The 21,506-nt window shown below is 35.6% G+C and overlaps 1 long non-coding RNA gene across 1 annotated transcript; it reads left to right on the top strand.

Moving 5' to 3' along the window:
* The first annotated feature begins 224 nt into the window (after positions 1 to 224).
* On the top strand, positions 225 to 19,085 carry LOC129395040 (uncharacterized). Its single transcript, XR_010111746.1, has 3 exons — positions 225 to 644; positions 9,702 to 9,875; positions 19,000 to 19,085. It is a non-coding gene; the product is annotated as an uncharacterized LOC129395040 (long non-coding RNA).
* Positions 19,086 to 21,506: the final 2,421 nt, after the last annotated feature.

Consider the following 21,506-nt stretch of genomic DNA (forward strand, 5'->3'; position numbering starts at 1 on the left):
ATTTGCCATGAGCACATCCGTCGTAGTTAAAATCTAAAAGTGGTGATTTTGTTAATGTTCAGATTAGATCTTTAATTAAGCTTTAATCCCCTCTAGCACAGACAACAATGTCAAACACGTAAGACCCGGGAGAAACTAAAATTCATTCCATAAGCTCATATCCTTCGGTACTTTGTGAAGAAACTAAAAAATAAAGCTCTTTTGGGTATTTCATAAGGGCGTGTTGAATATCTAATTGTCAGCTTAGAAGCTTCATTTAATTTGATGTCAAACTCTATGACATAAATGAAGCCAACAGAAATGTTTGTTTAGGTGATTTGGATCAAGAGCTTGTTTTAATTGATTAAATGTTATTTTAGGTATTTAATGTTATACCGGTATAAATGCTATTTGTTATCTACAAACCATAATAGTAAATATGTCAAAAATGTACTTTTCTTTATCTAGTTGATAGTTTAGCATGTGCAAGGATAAGATTGTGGAGCAAAGAACAGCTAAGTGTGTAAGAGAACTTGCATCCGTATGACTTTCCCTTTGTTTTTGCAGGATCGTTTATTTATTTGGAGGCACAGCGCTCCCCCGGGGTGGCCAAGCTTGGAAGTCCTGTTCTTACAAAATTGCTCACTGCCTCTACCCCATGTCAGGTAATCAACTGTTCTGAATTTCCACTGGCCATTCTGTGGTTGTAAATCACTGAGCTTGGGTTACTCTGCTAGTAAATGCCCACCATGTTTTACTAGCACTTTAATAATGAATTAAGAGATTTACGTGCGCTATTTCAACACAAAATGCTATGTCCTTCTAGAAGACCATTTGTAACACATAACTGGCACCATCCTTTTGAGGGCTATTAAAGCTTTCTGTTATTTTATATTCTTTTCACACAGTCATTTCAATAATCTAAAGCTGTGGATACGCGTTGCCAAAATTTTTGGCCAACAATATACATTGAGAAAAATAAAGTCAGTTAAATAAGTGTTTGTTGAAAGAAAGACAAATGGAAATGATTATATTTACTGAAATTTGAGTTTTTTAAATGAGTCCTCTGGTGCCAGGCAAACACAAACTAAGGAGTGAAATACCCATTTTATTTCAGCAGCATATTAGAGAGGTTGGACTAGTTAGACTTGGTTCAAGTCTCTTTTGCCACTTTCTAACTGTGGCTCAGACAAATTGTATATTCCTTTTGAGACTCAGTGTCTACACCAGAAACATACATGATTGTATGGATTAAATGTCAGCGTTTACATTGGAAGCATACACGATTATATGGAATAATGTCAAGGATTAAAATGTGATTAAATAAAGCACCTGGCAAAATATTTGGTACATAGTAGGTAAACAATGTTTGTACCAAACATTGGTATATATGTACCAAATATAATGTTAATTCAGTAAACATAATTCCTTTGCTTTCCATAAAAGTAACACCTAAATCAGAGGTCTGTATTCAGCTTGTCTTATTTTCAGTCCTTTTGAGAGCTCCAACATGCCTCTCGGCCCTTAGGATTTCAGCTAATTTTGTCGTCTTTACTTATCAGAAAATAATGAAGAGATCAATAGTGCCACACAGTAAATTCATTGCCTGTAAGTGTAGTGTTAGAGCAGTTTACTTGGGCATTCCTGGTGATAAATGACATATTATTCCGAGGTATAAACCTAATTATACTTTCAGTTTGGTATAAGTCTAAGTGGGAGTGCCCTGAGTTCTTAATAGTGGTGTCCATAGATACTTTCTTTTAAAGTCCTAAAGATACTTTCTTTTCCTTTCTTTTGTTTTTTTTTTCTTCCCATTTCTTTGTGAGAATAAGAATTAAAGCAAATGCCTGGTCTCCATTTCCATTTTATCCAAATGCCTTTTACCCATTCCCACCTCTTTATTTTAATTAAATCCTATAAGATAGACAGAAAAAGAGAAAGATAGATATAGAGTGTTTTTTTTTTTTTTTTTGAGGGGAAACTCCAGAAGCACTTCTTCTTTGAAAGTACAAGCTAACTTAGATTTAATTCAAGGTCATACATTAAAGTGATGAGATCACAAATGTTAGATATATAGAAAAAATTGAATGTAAAGGAATATGATGTGTTAATTCTGCCTGCTTTACAGAAATTTGAAGATATTAAGAGTGTATTAGAAATTCCTATGACTCACCTAGAGTCACTGAGAAATCATATGCATGTATATGATTTTAAAATGTAATCTACCTTTCCCATCATTGTATGCTTCCCGATAGCCATTGATTTGTGGTCACTGGGATTGAGTTTCAGTTTATCATTGTTTCCACTTGAGGACACTTAATTTTTGCTTAAATTGGTAACTTAGTTGGGGTTGGGGTGTTATTTAGGTGGGGTCTCAGTGAAAATGCTGTCATGGACATTTTGGGTGCTTGGTAGTTTATCTCAAAACCAAGGCTTCGATCTCTAAAGGCTATGGATACTGACTTAATGGTTTGCCTTGGTTTTTGAAAAACTGAGACTGTTTCAAGGCGCCACTGCAGACTGCCAGAATAGATATTTGTTTTTCACGCTTTTCTCTATGTGCTTGAATTTTAGGAGTCTTTGAGTTAGCAGGAAGGATATTTGAGTTACCTTGTAATGCTTTCCAGTTTAGGAAGTAGGAGTAGACTGTAGGAGAATGTTATTGATAGTCTGAGATACACATAGCTAAGGTTCTCAGGATTTTTCTAAGACTATAATATGAATTTTTTAAATAAGTTTGTGGCAATATGTGACATTTTCTTTTTCTTTCTTTCTTCTTTCTTTTTTTCCTGAGACAGAGTCTCACTCTGTCGCCCAGGCTGGAGTGCAGTGGCGCAATCTGGGCTCACTGCAAGCTCCTGCCTCAGCCTCCTGAGTAGCTGGGACTACAAGTGCCCACCACCACTCCTGGCTAATTTTTTGTATTTTTAGTAGAGTCGGGGTTTCACCATGTTAGCCAGGATGGTCTCGATCTCCTGACCTCGTGATTCACCCGCCTTGGCCTCCCAAAGTGCTGGGATTACAGGCGTGAGCCACCGCACCCGGTCGATATTTTCTTACATAAAAGTTACAGAATAAGCAAACAAAACAAATTCTTACCTTCTTGGGTAACTGGAAAATCTAGCCAATCCTCTGAATTGGAACGTATTAATAATAGTGCTTTCATGGAACCAATGTTCTTCATTATAAGGTAGTAGAGTCAAGCAGTGAGATAACCAGTGTGGGGTACTTTGATATGATTAAAGCCTTCGTTTTCTGAAATTATATGGTTTTTTTTTTCCTACATAATCCTAGCAGACTAATACAGTTAAGAATTTTTTCTTTTTTTGAAAGGAATTTAAAGCAACTTGAGCTTTCTCGTGAGTTGCCATTTCTAACAGCATGATTTTAGGGCCATTTTGCATGGATTACCTTGTACTTTATATGTGGCCAACACATGCCATCAGCATGGACAATTGTTCTTGCAGCTAATCATTGTTCAAGATGCGGACTTTAATTTATGCTTCAAAAGTCCTTTCAGCCACTAGTGGAAAATTGGCATTTTTCTTTGAAATACAAGATAGGACAAACAGAACACGAGGGAGCCCGAAGCTATTCTATCTTACTGCTGTTGAAATGCTGTTACTGTTTACAATTAACTAGGAAATGTAAAGTATGAAGGGGATTAATGTGGGTACTAATATTTTCTGAGTTTTCATATTTGAGTTACTGTGTAAGTAACATAATCTCTTACTTTTAGGACTTCACAATTAAATACAGGAAGATGGATAATATGAAGCTTTTGCTTTCAAAGTTAGTTTGTATGTTCATCTATTGATCTTTCTTTTGTTTTTAATTCTCCAACTTGTTTTGCAAGTCCATTAATATTCCTTCAGTAAAAGATAATTCATAGATTGTTTTACAAATATGAATGAGAAAGTCAGGACAAAGGTAGTTGAAACCAGAGATAGGTTGGATCCCAAAGTAAAGTTTATGAGGGCCAGCCTACACATTTGAGTCTGCCAATGCAGAGAGGGCCACATGTGGTTCAGATTCAGGGAAGTAAAGAGAAATAAACAAAACTGAAAATAGTTCTTCTGAGACTTCTCCCGAGTGCTTGCTATATTACCAAAGTAAACATTATACCTACGATTCAACACATATATATTGCTTATCTACTGTGTGTTAATCACAGTCCTCGATGCAGGGAATATAATGACAACAACCTAAACACATGCTTGCTCTAACAAAATGTTGTTTAGTGGGGGATACTGACAGCAATTCAGTGTAAAATGCTGCAAACTACAAGAGGGTGAGTCCAGTATAATAATAACACTCTACAAATCTCTCTCAAAGAGTTTTAAAAGGCCATGTCTTACAGTGTCCCCAAAGTAGGACAATGAACTGGAGTCAAAGAACAATTTAGAAAAAAAGTAATTTTGGATCATGTCCTGCAATGGTGCAGTTGTGCTCTATTCCCTGGTCATTGTGTTTAATCCAAAGATCAATGTTAGAATAGCTGATGGATTCTAGAGGAAGCAACAGTCTACAGAGGAAAGGGCGAGCAGGTGCTCTCTCCAATCTGTATATCAAAGCACATAAAGATTAATCATTTAAACGGGAAAAACAGATTCTGTTTTATTGAAGATTCTAAACCTCAACATAAGCTTGTTCAGGAAAAGAATGCCCAGGAAAAAGCATAACTGACTAGGAGCCATAAAAATCACTATGGTAATGGTGAGGGATGTGTGTGTGTGTCTGTGTGTTTATGTATGTGATGAATGATCCCCTCTTTCAATATATACTTACTCCCAGCTGAATTTTGAGGAGCTATAGATATCTTAGCTTTTTTTTTTTCTTTTCTCCCATTTATTTATTTTGCTTTTTTGGCTATTCTTGTCCTTCTGTATCTTCGTATTCTAGATCTTATAAAGGTGCAGCAAGTGTGGCAATAAGCAGACTGAGGAAGGCATAAAGGGTCTAATGTGAAGCAGAGAAGGCAGAGGTGGCTGAGGGTTTGGAGTAAAATCGAGAATGGCCATGAAGATCTGACCAAGGAGCTCTGAGATTGAGAAGGAATTAGAACAAAGTCCATAGGGAAGTTGAGAAAATTGGCAGAAAATTTGAAGAGGAGGGTTTCAACAGGAGATGATCAAAATTAAAGAAAAAAGAAAGAAAGAAAACAGAAAAATAAGGAAGAATTCATTTTGAACCTCTGAATCATGATCTTGGGTGTCCCAGACTGAAGTATCAGAGAGCCCAAGGTCCCAGAGGCACTGTACAGACACGAGAGCCAATGGAACTTAGACTATCACCCCCTCTCCAGCTTAGGTACTCATCCATATGCAGTAACTGGTGTAAATCACCAGATGTTCTTTCCTTTGGTAGTAAAATATATGATTTAATGTATACATATATATTTTTTAAAAATAGAAATAATTTAAAATCATAAGGATACAATTAAAAATGAAATAATTGGAGCTTCCATTTTTATCTTCAATATTCAGAAAGAACTGTTTGTTGGAAACTTCTTTAACCACATGAAATTCTCTTGAATGCAGTGATTCAAAGTCTTGAATAGTCATACTATATATAAAATCTGCCTTAGTGGAGACCCAATAAAAATAAAAGCAAGCCCTTTTTATTAACATTTTACTTAACTTGTTTTGAATGAAGCAGGCATGCATCAAGAACATTTCCTTTAAAAATGATCAAGTAGTAAATAAAATTTGAATGTTTGGTGTAATTTTCACTTACATGCTTTGCAGACCTGTTTCATGCAACATTCTGGGATGATGGACAATATTCCCTATGTTAAGTATAGTAGCTACTAGCTACATAGAGCTATTGAGCATTTAAAACAACTGAGAGGCCGGGCGCAGTGGCTCTGGCCTGTAATCCCAGCACTTTGGGAGGCTGAGGCAGGCGGATCACAAGGTCAGGAGATCGAGATCATCCTGGCCAACATGGTAAAACCCCATCGCTACTAAAAATACAAAAATTAGCTGGGTGTGGTGGCACGTGCCTGTAGTCCCAGCTACTCTGGAGGCTGAGGCAGGAAGTGAACCCAGGAAGTGGAGGCTGCAGTGAGCCGTGATCACGCCACTGCACTCCAGCCTGGGCAACAGAGTGAAACTCTGTCTCAAGAACAACAACAACAACAAAAACAAAACCATAACTGAGAAAATGAATTTTTCACTTTGTTTAATTTTAATTAATTTAAATTTAACAGCCACACTATTTTCACAATTTTGTAGTTATGCTCATTATAATTAAATGTTCATTTTCTTTTGCCACTCTTCCTCCAAAGGACTCAAAGGTCCCTAAGGACCTGTAATGCCTTATACATTTTTTTGACATAGAATAGATTATCTTTCTTCCTCTCTTTCCTCTCTCTCTCTCTCTGTTACTTTCTCTATATATATTTCTGAATGTTTATAAGCATTTACTGACAGTCTTCTCTTTTCTTTCTTCTTTTTTTAATGCAATTAACTGAATACTTAGAAAATACAAATTACTATAATAAGTTCTGTGAGGAATTTATGACACGTTTCATGATTTGGAGTTTAAAGTTTAGTGTTCTGCTACTGGCATGTACCAGGTTGAGAGGCACAGAGTTTCCATACTTGGTTACTACTTATGTGAAGTCACAGCTTGTATCAATAACTTAAAATTGATCATTAGAGAAATTCAAATCAAAACCACAATGAGATATCATCTCACACCAGTCAGAATGGCCATTATTAAAATGTCAAAAAATAACATGCCGGCAAGGTTGTGGAGAAAAAAGTATGCTTATACACTGTTGATAGGAGTGTAGATTAGTTCAACCATTGCAGAAAGCAGTATGGCAACTCCGCAAAGAGCTAAAAGCAGAGCTGCTATTCCACCCAGCAATCCCATTACTGGGTACATATACCTACAGTACTAGAAATTTTTCTACTGTAGGTCAGGTGCAGTGGCTCACGCCTGTAATCCCAGTACTTTGGGCAGCTGAGGTGGGTGGAGTGCTTGAGTCCAGGAGTTTAAGACCAGTCTGGGTAACATGGTGAAACCCTCATCTCTACTAAAAATTTAAAAAAAAATTAGCTGGGTGTGGTGGTGCAAGCCTGTAGTCCCAATTACTGAGAAGGCTGAGGTGGGAGAATTACCTGAGCTCAGGAGTTTGAGGCTGCAGTGAGCCGTGATCATGCCACTGCACTCCAGCCTGAACAACTGGAGTGAAACCCTGTGTAAAAAAAAAAAAAAAAAAAAAAAAAAAAAAAAAAAAAAAAAAGACATCATTCTATCATAAAGATACATTCACATGTATGTGAATGGTTATTGCAGCGCTATTTACAATAGCAAGGATATGGAATCAACCTAGATGCCCATCAATGACAGATTGGATAAAGAAAGAGTGGTACATATGTACTGCGGAATATGCAGCCATAAAAAAAGAACAAGATCATGTCTTTTGTGGGAACATGGATGGAGCTGGAGGCCATTATCCTTAGCAAACTAACACAGGAAAAGGAAACCAAATACCGCATGTTCTCACTTACAAGTTGGGAGCTAAATAATAAAAACAATGAACACAAAGAAGGAAACAACAGACATGGGGGTCTACTTTAGGGGGGAGGGTGGAGGAGGGAGAGGAGCAGAAAAGGTAACTATTGAGTACAATGCTTAGTACCTGGGTGATGAAATAATCTGTACAAGTCCCCGTGACACGTGTTTGCCTATGTAACAAATCTTCACATGTACCCCGAACCTAAAATAAAAGTAAAAAGGAAAAACAATGAATTAAAAAAATTTGTGGGCTGTATCAATAACTTTTGTTCAGTGATTTCACCCTCAAAAATTCAAAAGATAATGGAACATTCCTTGGTATTTAATAACTTAAGAATTTAAGTCTGCATAATGCAAATTCTATAAAAAAAGTAAATTAAATATAAGTTCTGAGCTCTTATCCCATTGACTATGGATCCCGTTGGCATTTATACTTAATACACTATTAAAATAACTTCACACTGGTGATGTACTGAGTGACAGTTTGACAGCTCAAAATTCTGATGGGACATGCACATCTCTTGTACAACTAGGTTTAAAGCTCTGTTTTGCATATTTACAAGCTTGGGACATAGTGAAACTTACAGCAGGGATCTAAAATGTAATCACAGTTGAGAAATATGAATCCTCTCTTTCCATGGAATTTAATTAAACATTTCTATTATTTTTGTTTCTAACTCACCTGTCAAGGTGTGAATTAAGGTAAGCACAGTAATAAAATCTGAAATGAAATAAACAATCAGAATTTTTAAATCAGGTGGTCACAATTAAGTAGACATTGATAAAAATGTGTACCAAGTAGATGCTTGGTGTTTTAAAATGAACAATTTTTTTAAAAAAAGCATTTAAAACATTTTTTTTGGTCAACATTCATCACTGGAATTGGGTCCCAACAGTGAAATACATGGCTTGCCTATATATACACTAGTATCTGTCCATGTATCAGTATAAAAGCACAATGATGAATGGGAAAACATTTTTAAAAAAGAATTTAAAATATAATGAACCTGAAAAAATGTCACTGAATCTAAAGAGAAGTATTCCACTTTTGTGGGACCTCATCTTTAAATGTTGGGTTTTTCTTTAAAACATACAGCCTTAGGACCTGTTATATGATAATGAGAAGAAGCAAAAAAATTTGACTGCAGCGTACCTGAACTTGTTTTAATGGAGGTTTTGTGGGCATATTTTACAGAATGAATCATCCAGACAACATTGAGGGAATTAATTTTTGCCTCACACAGCTCCAGGTACTTAGAAAGTGGTCAGTAAATATTGGTTGAATCAATAACAGTACGCAATTTCATGTTAGGGCTACAGCCATCAGCACCTGGCATAATCCTCTCTATTCTCTTCACTATGTAGTTAAGCCATCAAACCTTTAGATTGTGTCATTATTGATGGTGAATAGGAAGTGAAATGATTAAGCCTCCCTACCCTCAAAGAATGTTGTCTTACTTGGCTCAATTATTGATGAACAGTATCCTGTGAGCTTCCCCGTTATTTGTTAATGCTACCACAGAGACTAAATTGATATAAAGTATTAATTACAGTTTTTAAAATTAACCTAAGAAAATAATTTTTAAGGAAAGTTTTTCTTGTTTGAAACATCAAGTTTGTATAGTAATACTTGATTTTGTAACGTTGAGTCTCAACGTGTACCTCTCATATTTGTAAGAAGCCAGAGAGAAGGACTCTGGAAACTTCCATGGAAACAGTGGTACTGCCCATGACTGGGTTACACATCTGGGGGAAAGGAGAATTGAGAAGATTATATTTAACACAGAATTTGTTTGGAATATATATATATATATATTTTTTGTTGTTTTGTTGTTGTTGTTTGTTGTTGTTGTTTTGTTTTGTTTTTTTTTTTGAGATGGAGTCTCGCTCTTGTTGCCCAGGCTGGAGTGCAATGGCGTGATCTCAGCTCACTGCAACATCCCCGCCTTCTGGGTTCAAGCGATTCTTCTACCTCAGCCTTCCGAATAGCTGGGATTACACGCATGCACTACCACACCCGGCTAATTTTTTTGTATTATTAGTAGAGATGGTGTTTCATGCCTGTAATCCCAGCACTTTGGGAGGCCGAGGCAGGCAGATCACCTGAGGTCAGGAATATTTCAAATTATAGGAAAAACTACCAGAGACAGGTCAATGGAATATTTATATCATTGAAAACATGTTTTCAACAGGTGCAGTTTTGGTATCATTTGTCTCAACATTCAAATCTCTCAGTTTTTACAAGAACGTCTCTAGATGGAAACTTGCAAAAGCAAGGCAAAATAATCAGATTCTCCGAATCTCAGTGGAGCCACGCAAAAATTGATCTCATTGCAGAAGCGGGAGAATCTACTCTACCTTTTCAGGTAAGCACATACGAAATTAATACAACTCAACAGAAGACACTTATTTAATGCTAATCCTTTCAGATAACAATATAACACACATAGCTCATACCTTTTCAGGTAAGCACATATGAAATTAATACAATGCAACAGAAGACACTTATTTAATGCTAATCCTTTCAGATAACAAAATAACACACGCAGCTCATGAATTTATTCAACATTAATGAAGCAAACACATTCAGAGATCAAACACATGATCTGTGATGAGTAGAGAGGTTGTTTTGACTATGCACTTAAGACATGTGTAGAATAGTGGCAAAAATGGAGATAAGAAATGAATAAGATGGCAGAGAGAAGAGTAACTTAAAATCATTTCTAAGTGAAGACATTGGATTATATGATGTAGTGAAAAAAAGTCTGACGTGGGCTGTAATATTTTAATCCTATTGCCTCACTTTCTGCCGCCTGGTAACGTTGAGAATGTTATCCACCTTTGGGAACTGGAGGACATTATACAAAGTGAAATAAGCCAGGCACAGAAGGACAAATATGGCAGGTTCTCACTCGTGTGGGAACTAAAAAGTTGATCTCATGGAGGTAGAGAGGAGAATGGTGGTTACTAGAGGCTGAGAAAGGTGGGGAGGAGGAGGTTAGGAAGGGAGGTTTGTTAATGGTTAAAAAATGTAGTTAGTTAGATAGAAGAAATAAGCTGTAGTGTTTGATAGCACAGTAGGGCAATTATAACAAGTTATTGTGTATTTCAAAATATTTAGGGGATAAGATTTGGAGCGTTCCCAACACAAAGAAATGAGAAGTGTGTGAGGAGATGCTATCCTAATTACCTTTATTTGATAGTGACACATTATATGCATGTATCAAAATATCACATTTACCCCATAAATGTGTACAACTACTATGTATTAATAAAATATAATAATAAAAGAAGGCAATTGTATCTTGTCAAATGGGTGTTCTAATTTCTACCTTCCTGTATATAAGTCTTCTGGATGACATTTGAAAAGAGCTATTTTGGAAACTAGATTGGATGGAGTGGAATATGGTTGAAAGCACCCTGTTTTGGAGTCAGTGGTCTGAGTTTTAGTCTCTGCTCTGCTCATTGGTTGCTAAGTGACTGTGTAAATATTGTCTTTGTGCATCAAATTTCCTAATGTGTGAAAACCAGTGATGATAAAAGCAATACTCCAGGGGAGTCTGAATATTAAAGATAATATAGCTAAAATGGCAGCCATGAACATGGGCTCTGGAAACTTGGGTTCAAGTTAAAGGGTTGGGGGTGGTGGCTCATGCCTGTAATCCCAGCGCTTTGGGAGGCTGAGGCAGGTGGATCACAAGATCAGGAGATCGAGACCATCCTGAGTAACACGGTGAAACCCCAACTCTACAAAAAATACAAAAAATTAGCCGGGCATGGTGGCACGTGCTTGTAGTCCCAGCTACTCTGGAGGCTGAGGCAGGAGAAGCACTTGAACTTGGGAGGTGGAAGTTGCAGTGAGCCGACATGGCGCCACTGCACTGCAGCCTGGGCAACAGAGTGAGACTCCATCTTAAAAAAACAAAAACAAAAAAGTGTATGATTATAGGGAAGTTACTGAAGCCGTCTATGCCTCTTTCATTAGTGGGGTGTGAGGATAATAGTTGGGGATTTAAGGTCATCTCATCCTCATTTCTGAACAAATTGAGATAAATATAGAGGTTAAACAGGTAGAGAATACATATTTTGGAGCAGATGGCTTTAGAATGTAGAGTCACTTATTTAAAATAATGCTTGATCTTAGAATAAATAGAATTACCCAGAGGACAATTGACTGTGCTGGAGAAATATAGAGCTCATACTCTAGGCGAAGTCTCTTACCTTTAGCCAGAGATAATATCAGTGTGCATGCCTCCTGAGGACAGGCTGGCTCCCAATAGTGGTTGTTGAATGGGAGAAGAGGATGAATCGAGCTCCCCCAGGTTACTCTTCTAACTTCACAGTCAGGTAAATCTTCCTCCTCCCACGAGTGAGGGGTAAGTAACAGCAATGTTACTACAGTGAACCACCTCCCCATGAAAGCAGGAAGACTAGGGCATAAGCATCAACTGTAATCAATTACTGTTCTCTACTTTATACAGTTATTGTGAGGATTATATGGTGTATACTTGTAAAGCACATGGAAGCAAATCTGGCACAAACACAGAATTCAGCTGTTTTTATTGCTGTAGTTATTCCTTGGATATTGTCTGGAAATAGTAGACACTCAATAAATCTTAGTGTTCTCTGTTTTATAAAGGGAATTCCCGCTTGATCAGAACTCTAGGCTTGATCATTAAAGGCTTCTTTACTCAGTGAAGGTCCCCAACGTCCCTTCTCAAAGATCAATTTATTCTATTCTCCTATTTAATGGACAAAGACATCATGAATACTAGCAGCTCTTAATTGGGAAGCATTTGACACAAAGGCTGGTCATGGAATCATTTTGGTGTCAATCTCCATTGCAAGGAGCAGGGCAATGAAATCAGAACAATTTGATCTTTTGCCTCCTGCATTTATATTCTATAGAAAATTGTTTTCATTCTGTTTGCTTTGAATTAGAATGAAACTCACCAAGAAGATCGTTCAGAGTTTGTCATTAATTGACATATTGAGAAGAAAATAGAATGTCCTTTCTAGCAGTAAGTAATTTAGAAATATGAGTTGAAACACATGCCATTTCTGTCTACAGCTGGAAGCTCTCATGGACCCATCAGCATTACTGAAGAGTTTCAGTGAATGCAATTTTTGTTTTCTCTTTAATGTTCTCCTTTTTGGATATAGTAATGGTTTTGCTTTGCAGTGCAAATGGAGACTATCCCTTATTATCTGGGGGCATATTAACTAGTTTGTAGATGGGCAGTGGTTTGGTTAGATTCTGTGATTTGGCTGCAATGGATGTGTGAGGGTTTCTAACCCAGCCCTGCTCCTCCCTCTCCCTTCATCCCCCTGCTGGTGGCTCAGCACCTTGTGTTGCTTTTTCTCTCCAATCAGCCTCAATGCTGAGTTCTTTCGAGGCCTCGGCCACATTGAATTCACCCCAGAGAAGCTAAGACTTTTCCTCTGTGCCTCCCCACTTAATCTGCCTATGAGTTGGCTACAGCACACATTTATTTTGGAAACTACAGATGAGTAAAAGAAAAATAAGAAAAAAACATCCCCTCACATTTCACTCTCAAGAAGCCCATGACAGCCCTATAATATCCAATCAGCAATTTAGAAAATTAAGTTTGGAAAGCAATAAGCTTTTTAAAAATGAGTTTAGAGGCAAAACCCAAGCTGCCCTGAACCACTGTGAGGCCTTTAGGCAGCTGATTTCATGATAGGTTTGATTAAACAGTGCTGCCCCCAATCTCCCAGAGGGTGTCATGTAATAAACACTCTCGGTGTTATTTTACCATTCTCAGCTCTGAGCTATTCACATTTCAAAACTCATCTGGCCCCAAAGACTTTAGATAAGGAACTGTGGACTTGCATTGATGTTCTGCTGTGAATCAGTCTGGATTTTATACATACACAATATATAAAAATAGATACACTTGCACAGATACATACATGGTAATATTTAATCCATGAGTATTGCATATATTTACTATTAAATATTTCTAACTAGTAGTTAAAACAGAGAGAAACAAATACCTAAATACAGCTCAGGATTAACTAATGTTAACATTTTGTTTGCTTATAATGTTAAAGTTTGTTTGCTTATGAAGATGCAACTTTTGTCTTCCTTGTATCTCTCTCCATCTCATTTCTTATCCTCTGCAGAAAAAAAAAGATGCTAATATTATGCTGGCTTTAACCTGATTTCTCTGAGTGTATTTTTAAAGATATGAAAATATACATGAGGATTCTAGCTAGGTACAGTTCTACTTTGTTCTTTTATTGACAACAAATGAAAAAGATATTCTACCTACAAATAGTTAATCTAGCTTTTTAAATATTCAAATATTTAAAGTTTGTCTTCTTGGATATAGGCTAGGATTTAAGATTAGTAGCCTGAATCATTTAAGGGTGACCTTAGTCATTGTCTAGCTTTCAGTTCCACGTGACTAAGCTCTGAACATATTTATACAGTACAGTGTAATCCAGTCCAAATATTGGAAAGAAGAAAGACATCAAATCACGTGACCTCCGTGTTCCCTTTTAGCCATGAAATTCTGATTCAGTGTGGTTCTTTTGATGTCAATTGTAGACAGTATAACAGAATACAGATTGCTTTGGGTTTCATAGCAAATAAGCACCCCAAGTTAGGTAGGGCATTTGCTCTTCCTGCTGGCAAAGAATTAGGTTTACTGTTTTCTCTGTAAGAACAGCAAATTAATGACATTTCAATATTCCCTCTATTTCTTGTGAGAGTTTATTTGAAAAATTTAGGTCAAAGAGTTAATAGTATTTTTCAAATGTGTTTTAACTTGGCCTGCTCACTTGCTATGTTCAGCTTTTCACACAAATAGATTCTTTTAATATTTCTTTTCCCCCCAACTGTTGTGCTGTTTTAGTATCTCAAGGTGGCACTTTTTCTGAGTAGTCCATTGATTTCAAGTTGCTCTACTTTCTTTGAGCTTCCCATTAAAATGTAATTGTATCATATTTTAGATTTCATTTTGAAATGAACCTTTTGTGAAATTTCACACAATGATGGATACCATGTTCTCTCTTTATCGGAGTCAATGATATAAATCAATAACAATTTCCTGACATTATTTGACGATTCAGTGAAGGGTAAGATTCATAACGCAAAAGTAAAAGGTGATCGAGTCTCCGTAAAGTTGCCGTGTCCTTGGCCTGCTTAATCTAGAGCTGCATGAAATCTTGTTTCTCCAGACAGCCCTATTCTGCAGCATCCACTAAAGCCCAGTTATCTCTTTATTTCATTAGAGAGATGCAGGATAGTATAATCATTAATGGCTCAGCTTACATATTTTTCTTACTTGACATGTGATATTCAACCAATTACTTCTATTCTCTAATCTTCTGTTTCTTTCACCTTAAAAGAAGACGAAAATAGCATCATCTTCACAGGATTAAAACAAGTGAATGTGACTGGCATATAGTAAGTGCTAAATAAAAGGTGGCTGCTGCTCTTATTATTGATACCATCATCATTCTTCAAAAATTAATATATTCCTACTACTCTCTACTCCTTCTTACTATATCTCTATTTTCTCTTGGATTCATATTCATTTTTTGCTCCTGTTATTTTTTTTTGAAAACAAGATTTCTATGTTAATTGCGTATTTGTCTGGAAAAGTACCTGAGTTTTGCACTTGTAAAAAGTAATCACTTGATTATGAACATTTATGAATTTTTGTGGTTCCTAAAAGCAAGAAATTATTTTGTTCATAGAAGGAATAATATAATTGAATAAAACAAAAATCAACAAGATCCCAAAAAATAGTTTTAGAAGAGTGAGTCATCTAATTCAATTTAAAATGTAAATTATTCAGTTACCTTGAGAATCTTATCAAATGAGGTTTTCACTCTTCCTCCATCTGTGGTTGAAACAGCTCTTCTGAGTGACCTCTTTCTCACTTACTGATTACCAATTGATGCTGACTGTAGTTCCGAAAGGGAATTGGTCACAACATTTTTTATATATATATATATATATATATGTATATATATACACACACACACACACACATATATATACACACACATATATATGTGTCTATGTGTGTATATAAATACACACACATATATATGTCTGTGTGTATGTGTGTATATATACGTATATACGTGTATATATACGTATATACACGTATATACGTATATATACGTGTATATACGTAAATATATCATAATATATGATATATATACACATATATGTGATATATATATCATATATACATATATGTATATATATATATCAGTTTGGTTATATATATACATATGTACCCATATATACACATATATATACGTATATACACGTATATACGTATATATATGATATATATCATAATATATGATATATACATATATGTGATATATATATCATATAATATATGTATATTTACACATATATGTGATATATATATATCATATATACATATATGTGTATATATATCAGTTTGGTTATGTATATACATATATACACATATATACACATACATATATACATATATACACATATATACATATATATACATATATATGTATATATGTATATGTATATATCAGTTTGGTTAAAAGCAGCAATAAAAAATAGGAACAGCCAAGGTGATTTTGAAACCATGAGATGGTCATTATTTACAGGTGTAACAGACATTTTTTGAAGGAAGTAATTGCTTGTATTTTAAAATTCGTATGATTTTAATTAATGGTAGAATTACAATTTCTAATTGTATAATTATGAATTTAACTATGTAGAAGTAAGCAAGCAAAATATAGATGACCTAATATTATTTTTATTTGGCTTTTGAAGTTGGATTTATCCTTCCATTTTAATATGAATATCTAAAGGAACCTGATGGGTCCCTTCAGGTAAAATAATGTAACCACATTTTAAAGACTACCTCAGGATTTTACTTCACCTCATCCCAGGGCCCACCCATTCCATTCAAATAATGTGAGCGTGTACCTCTTTAGGAGCATAGAGAAGTGCCTCAAACTGTCGTTTTTTTTTTCTCCAGTTTTCTCTGAGTAGCACAGACCTTCAAATATGATGGTCAACAAATGCTTGTCTAATGAGTCTGAAGAATTAAACATCTATTTTAATTGACATCAATGCAAGATGTATTATAATAATGAATATAGAAAAACTCTTTCAAAAGTTAAGCTGTCCAAAAGAATCACAGTCACTTAATGGTATTAAACACAATATATTTCTAAAGTACAATACTTGTGTATATTTTACCAAGATCCTTCTTCAAAACCTATGTTATTTTCTGCCTCTGGAATGAAGGCTAAATTTCTTAGTTTAAGATTCTACAGAAATCATCTCTAATCAGAATCTTAAAAAATTATTATGTACATCACATTAAAATATCAAAAATTGCAAATAAAGCAACAGTCCCTGCTGACCACCCTCATCACCCACCATAGATTTTATCTTGAGTATCTTTAGATACCAGTTTATTTTTACTTCCAGTCCATTTTCTATTTACTTAATATGTATAAATGTACCACATATACTTGGAAATCTAAACCATTGTATGTTTTCAGCCTAAGTAATATTATACTATAATATTTTTCTGTAACTTAATTTTTTTACTCCAAAACACATGTTGAATTTCTTTCCATAATGACACATGGCGATAGATATTATTTTTAACTGGTATAGTATTTCTCACTATTGATTGATTCATTCACATGTAAGTTCTTTCCTGTCATTTGTCATCAAAACCAGCACTGAAATAAACATTCCTGCACAAGCCTTCATGTGTATACCTTTGAGTGTCTCACTAGGATAAATGCCAAGAAATTAACTCAATTTTTATAGTCTATGCAATTTTTCTTTTTAACAAATGCTATCTAGTTTCTCTCCAATTGAGCTGTACCAACTCATGGAATTTTCCTCTCCATCTATTATCTGATTAATTTGTTGTTCTCTTAAAATCTTATACTCCGTTAACACCCATCAACATTTTCTAAACACACCATACACTTTCTCATCTCTGTGTTTTTGCTGCGATTGCTGCCTCAGTTTCTCGAGGTAAAATGTTTTGCCCAACAAAATTTGGTATCATGGAGGCTTACTATTACTTCTCCACCAAATCTTTTCCCAAACTCTCATTATTGGCAGAAATAATGAAGTGTCTTCTTTGAGTCTCCTAGTATCTTATACTTATTTCTTATACAGCATTTATGATGTAGTGTAGTGAATGTATCATACGAAGTGTAGGAGTAATACCGTTTCCTCACTCATCACAAGGGACATGGCTGGAAACCCTATATGTCACATTTTATGTGACATAGGGGCCTTCAAAAACAAAGGCCTGAAGACCTGGGAAAACTCTCTATGTTTATGCTTAAGTTCAACAATGAATGGACAATCATGAAGAAATACAAATGGACAGAAAGAATATGATCTCATTGTAAAAACTTGGAGAGAACTCAGCAAAGATCTTTATGGGCCTCTCTGTGTAGTGTTTCTTTCATCCAGGTATAGATAGGGTAGGACACCAGTTAAATGAGGTTCTTATGACCTATTTTGAGAAGAAGTAAGCCGGATAATTCCTTTATGGCTGGCTCTCACAAAGGAAAGAGAGGGGAAGGCAGAGAGGGACTCCAAGGTGCTATATTTTGGGACAGCATGTTCTGACTCCAAGGTGTTGTATTTTGAGATAGCATGTTCTGAGCCCTGGCACAAGTAAATTTAATGATCCTTGAGATTGGAGACCCTCCTTGATAGGATAGAAATGTACCTTCTGTCTGTGTCCTGGACTGGTGGTCCACTATGCAGGTTCATAAGATTCCTGGCATAAATTACTTCTTCCTTTCCCTCCTTTCTCTCTCTCTCTCTCTTTTTTTCTTCTTGGAAGAACAACATAATATGAGTAATTAACAAGAAAGAAAACAAATTATATCAGTCATTATTCAGCGTTAGAATAAACTAAAATTAAATAGATGTCTCTGAGTGCTTCAGCATATGAATATTATCAACCACTGTATGTGGTTATTGATGTGTGCTTTACTACAGTGAGTATGTTTCTGTGTATGTATATAATATATATTATGTTTGTATGAATGTATATAATTAAATATTTTAATATGGAAATAAATCATTGCCTTCAGCACACTGATTACAAATCAATTCATATCTCAATTAAATTGAGTTGTAAGTCACACAGTTGATTACCCCAAAGAGCTCATTATAAATGCATATGACTCTTAATGGCTCCAATGAGAAGAGAGCCCTTCACTCGTGATGAATGTTACCACTTTAATTGAAACAATGTTACCTTTGGCATTAAGGTACATAAGACGCTGTCAAAGCAGTTATGGTTTTATAAATTTAAATTAGGATGTTCTGGTCAGAACAGTTTTCTAAAATTAGATTGGAGAATGGGACAGATGTAAATAGGGTTCCTCTACACAAAGAAATATGATTGTAAGACATTACTTTTGTGATGTGTTTTTAACAGTTTTATCTTTCTGTAATTATAGTTAATTTTGGAAGCTACTGTTTTGTCATCAAATGCTACCGTTGCTCTAGATGACATCAGTGTGTCCCAGGAATGTGAAGTTTCCTATAAATCACTACCAAGGACCAGTACACAAAGCAAGTGTAAGTTTCTCCTTGTCGTTGTTGCTGTTTTAAACATTGAATTAAGCTCTTCTCAGTATCAAAATATAAAATGTATTAGAGTCACGAATACCTAATACAGGGTGTGGATTATATCACCTGTTCTTGAAACCTAAAATATATATATATATATATATTTTAAAAGGTAAACAACTGGTCTAGTCCTTAGGCCTCTCTTCCAGTAATATGGAAAATATTCTATGCTTGCAGCTGAAATTATTGCATCCAAATATTTTAATTATAAATATTATGAAAAAATTATAATTATTTTGCATATTTTAAATACACTTTTATAAATATTCACTTCTCCATTAGTTTTATTCAGAACTTCAAATGAGCATGTAATAATATTCATATTTCAGGATCACCCAGGAGTTCAAAAAAAGCAAAAAGTTGTGTTTGGGAAAATGATGTAAGGCCAACCAAAATTTAAAACTGGACCTTAAAATTCTGTGTTTCTATTCAAAATTTAATATTTTCAAATCACAGATGGAGTTTGTCTAATTCTTTGACTAAATTTTTTGGAGAGAATATCAATTACAGGCCAGAAATGTTGCCATAAAAATGGATCTCATATAGTCAACTATATATTTTAAAACCTAATCATTATTTAGATTCTGGGATCATGTACACATTGAAAGAATTTACACTATACCTTCAGTTACTTTCTCTTTCTAGTACTAATTGATGTTTCTCTCTGACCACTCCTACCCTGAGATCTCAATGAATCTGACAATATTAAAAATGTTTTCTGAAAAGTGTCACACTTTATTTTTCTTAATCTGTATCTATGGAAAAGATTTGCATATGAAAATCAGACATACTGTATATTCTTAAGTTATATTTACTTAAACAACATATTTAGTGAGTGCAACAGTTGTATTCTTACAGGAGCTGAATGGACTAATCAAGAAAAATTTGGGTCACATGATTCTGGATTGAGACGATTAAAGAACTTTTAATTAAAGATCCTTTATTAAAGATATTTTTCATTCAAGAGAGTGTATATTTCTGGGTGCTAACTTATATTGGGTTAACGTGTATTTACTTTGTTCAGAATGTGTATCCTGCATGCATAATAGACCATTCTAAGCTCTGCGCATGTGTTTATGCAAGTGTGTGTGTGTGTGCATGTGTGCGCGTGTCTGCCTGTGTGTCTGCATATGTGTGTGTGCATGCCTGTGTGTCCGTGTGTGTGCGTGCATGTGTGCATGCGTGTGCATGCGTGTGTGCATGCTTGTCTGTGCACATGTGTGTATGATTCTGATAGACACCGAGGAGTGCAGAGCAGCAGATTTAATGATTCATTTAAAGATTCATGAGTTTGGCCAGGCGCGGTGGCTCACACCTGCAATCCTAGCACTTTGGGAGGCTGAGCCGAGCGGATCACTTGAGGTCAGGAGTTCAAGACCTGCCTGGCCAACATGGTGAAACCCTGTCTCTACTAAAAATACAAAAAAATTAGCTAGGGCATGGTGGCGGGCACCTGTAGTCCCAGCTACTCAGGAGGCTGAGGCAGGAGAATGGCGTGAACCCAGGAGGCGGAGCTTGCAGTGAGCCGAGATCGCGCCACTGCACTCAAGCCTGGGTGACAGAGCAAGATTCCTCTCAAAAAAAAAAAAAAAAAAAGATTCACGAGTTTTTAAGGGTTAAACAGGATTACCTTATTTTTGTTGTTTAATTAAAGATTTTCTTTCTCCTAATTAAATACCACATCACCAGAATCATAATAGCTGAAAAGCATTAAAGTTGACATTGAAGAGCATTCTCTTGTAATGTAGTATTTGGAGGTATAGGGGCAGAAAGGTGTGACAAAAAACTTTCCTCGCCCATCATAAGGGTCACAGCTGACACTCCGAGAATGAAAGACAGTTTAATGAGAGAAAAGCATAACAAATTTGTTTATCAAAGTTTTACTTGACACAGGAGCCTTCAGAAATGAAGATGCAAAGACCCAGAGAAAAGCTTGTGCTTTATTTTATTTTTTCGTTTTTATTTGTTTTTCAGCCCCTTTTCCTATTTAGAAAACTGTGTATTTTTCTGCTTAGTTTTGGTGAAGAACAAACAGCCATTTTGAAGTGTGATCGGACAAAAGAGTATGATCCAATGGTAACAGACTGAGCAGGGAAACTTAGCAAAGCCTCTGTGTTCAGAGTCTCCTTGACTCCTTTGTGTAGAATTTCTTCACCCCTGGGAACAGGAAAGGACCCCTCTAGAATGAGGATCTTGTGACCTAATTTCAGGCAAGATAAGCCAGATAATTTCTTTATGACCAGCGCTCACAAAGAAAGGTCAGGGAAGATCAGAGTGACCTTGCTCCTGGGGTACCTCCCAATCTCCTTCAGTTCAAAGTACTTTGGGGCAGCCT

This window comes from Pan paniscus, chromosome 23, assembly GCF_029289425.2.
Source record: "Pan paniscus chromosome 23, NHGRI_mPanPan1-v2.0_pri, whole genome shotgun sequence".
Classification (NCBI taxonomy): Eukaryota; Metazoa; Chordata; class Mammalia; order Primates; family Hominidae; genus Pan; species Pan paniscus.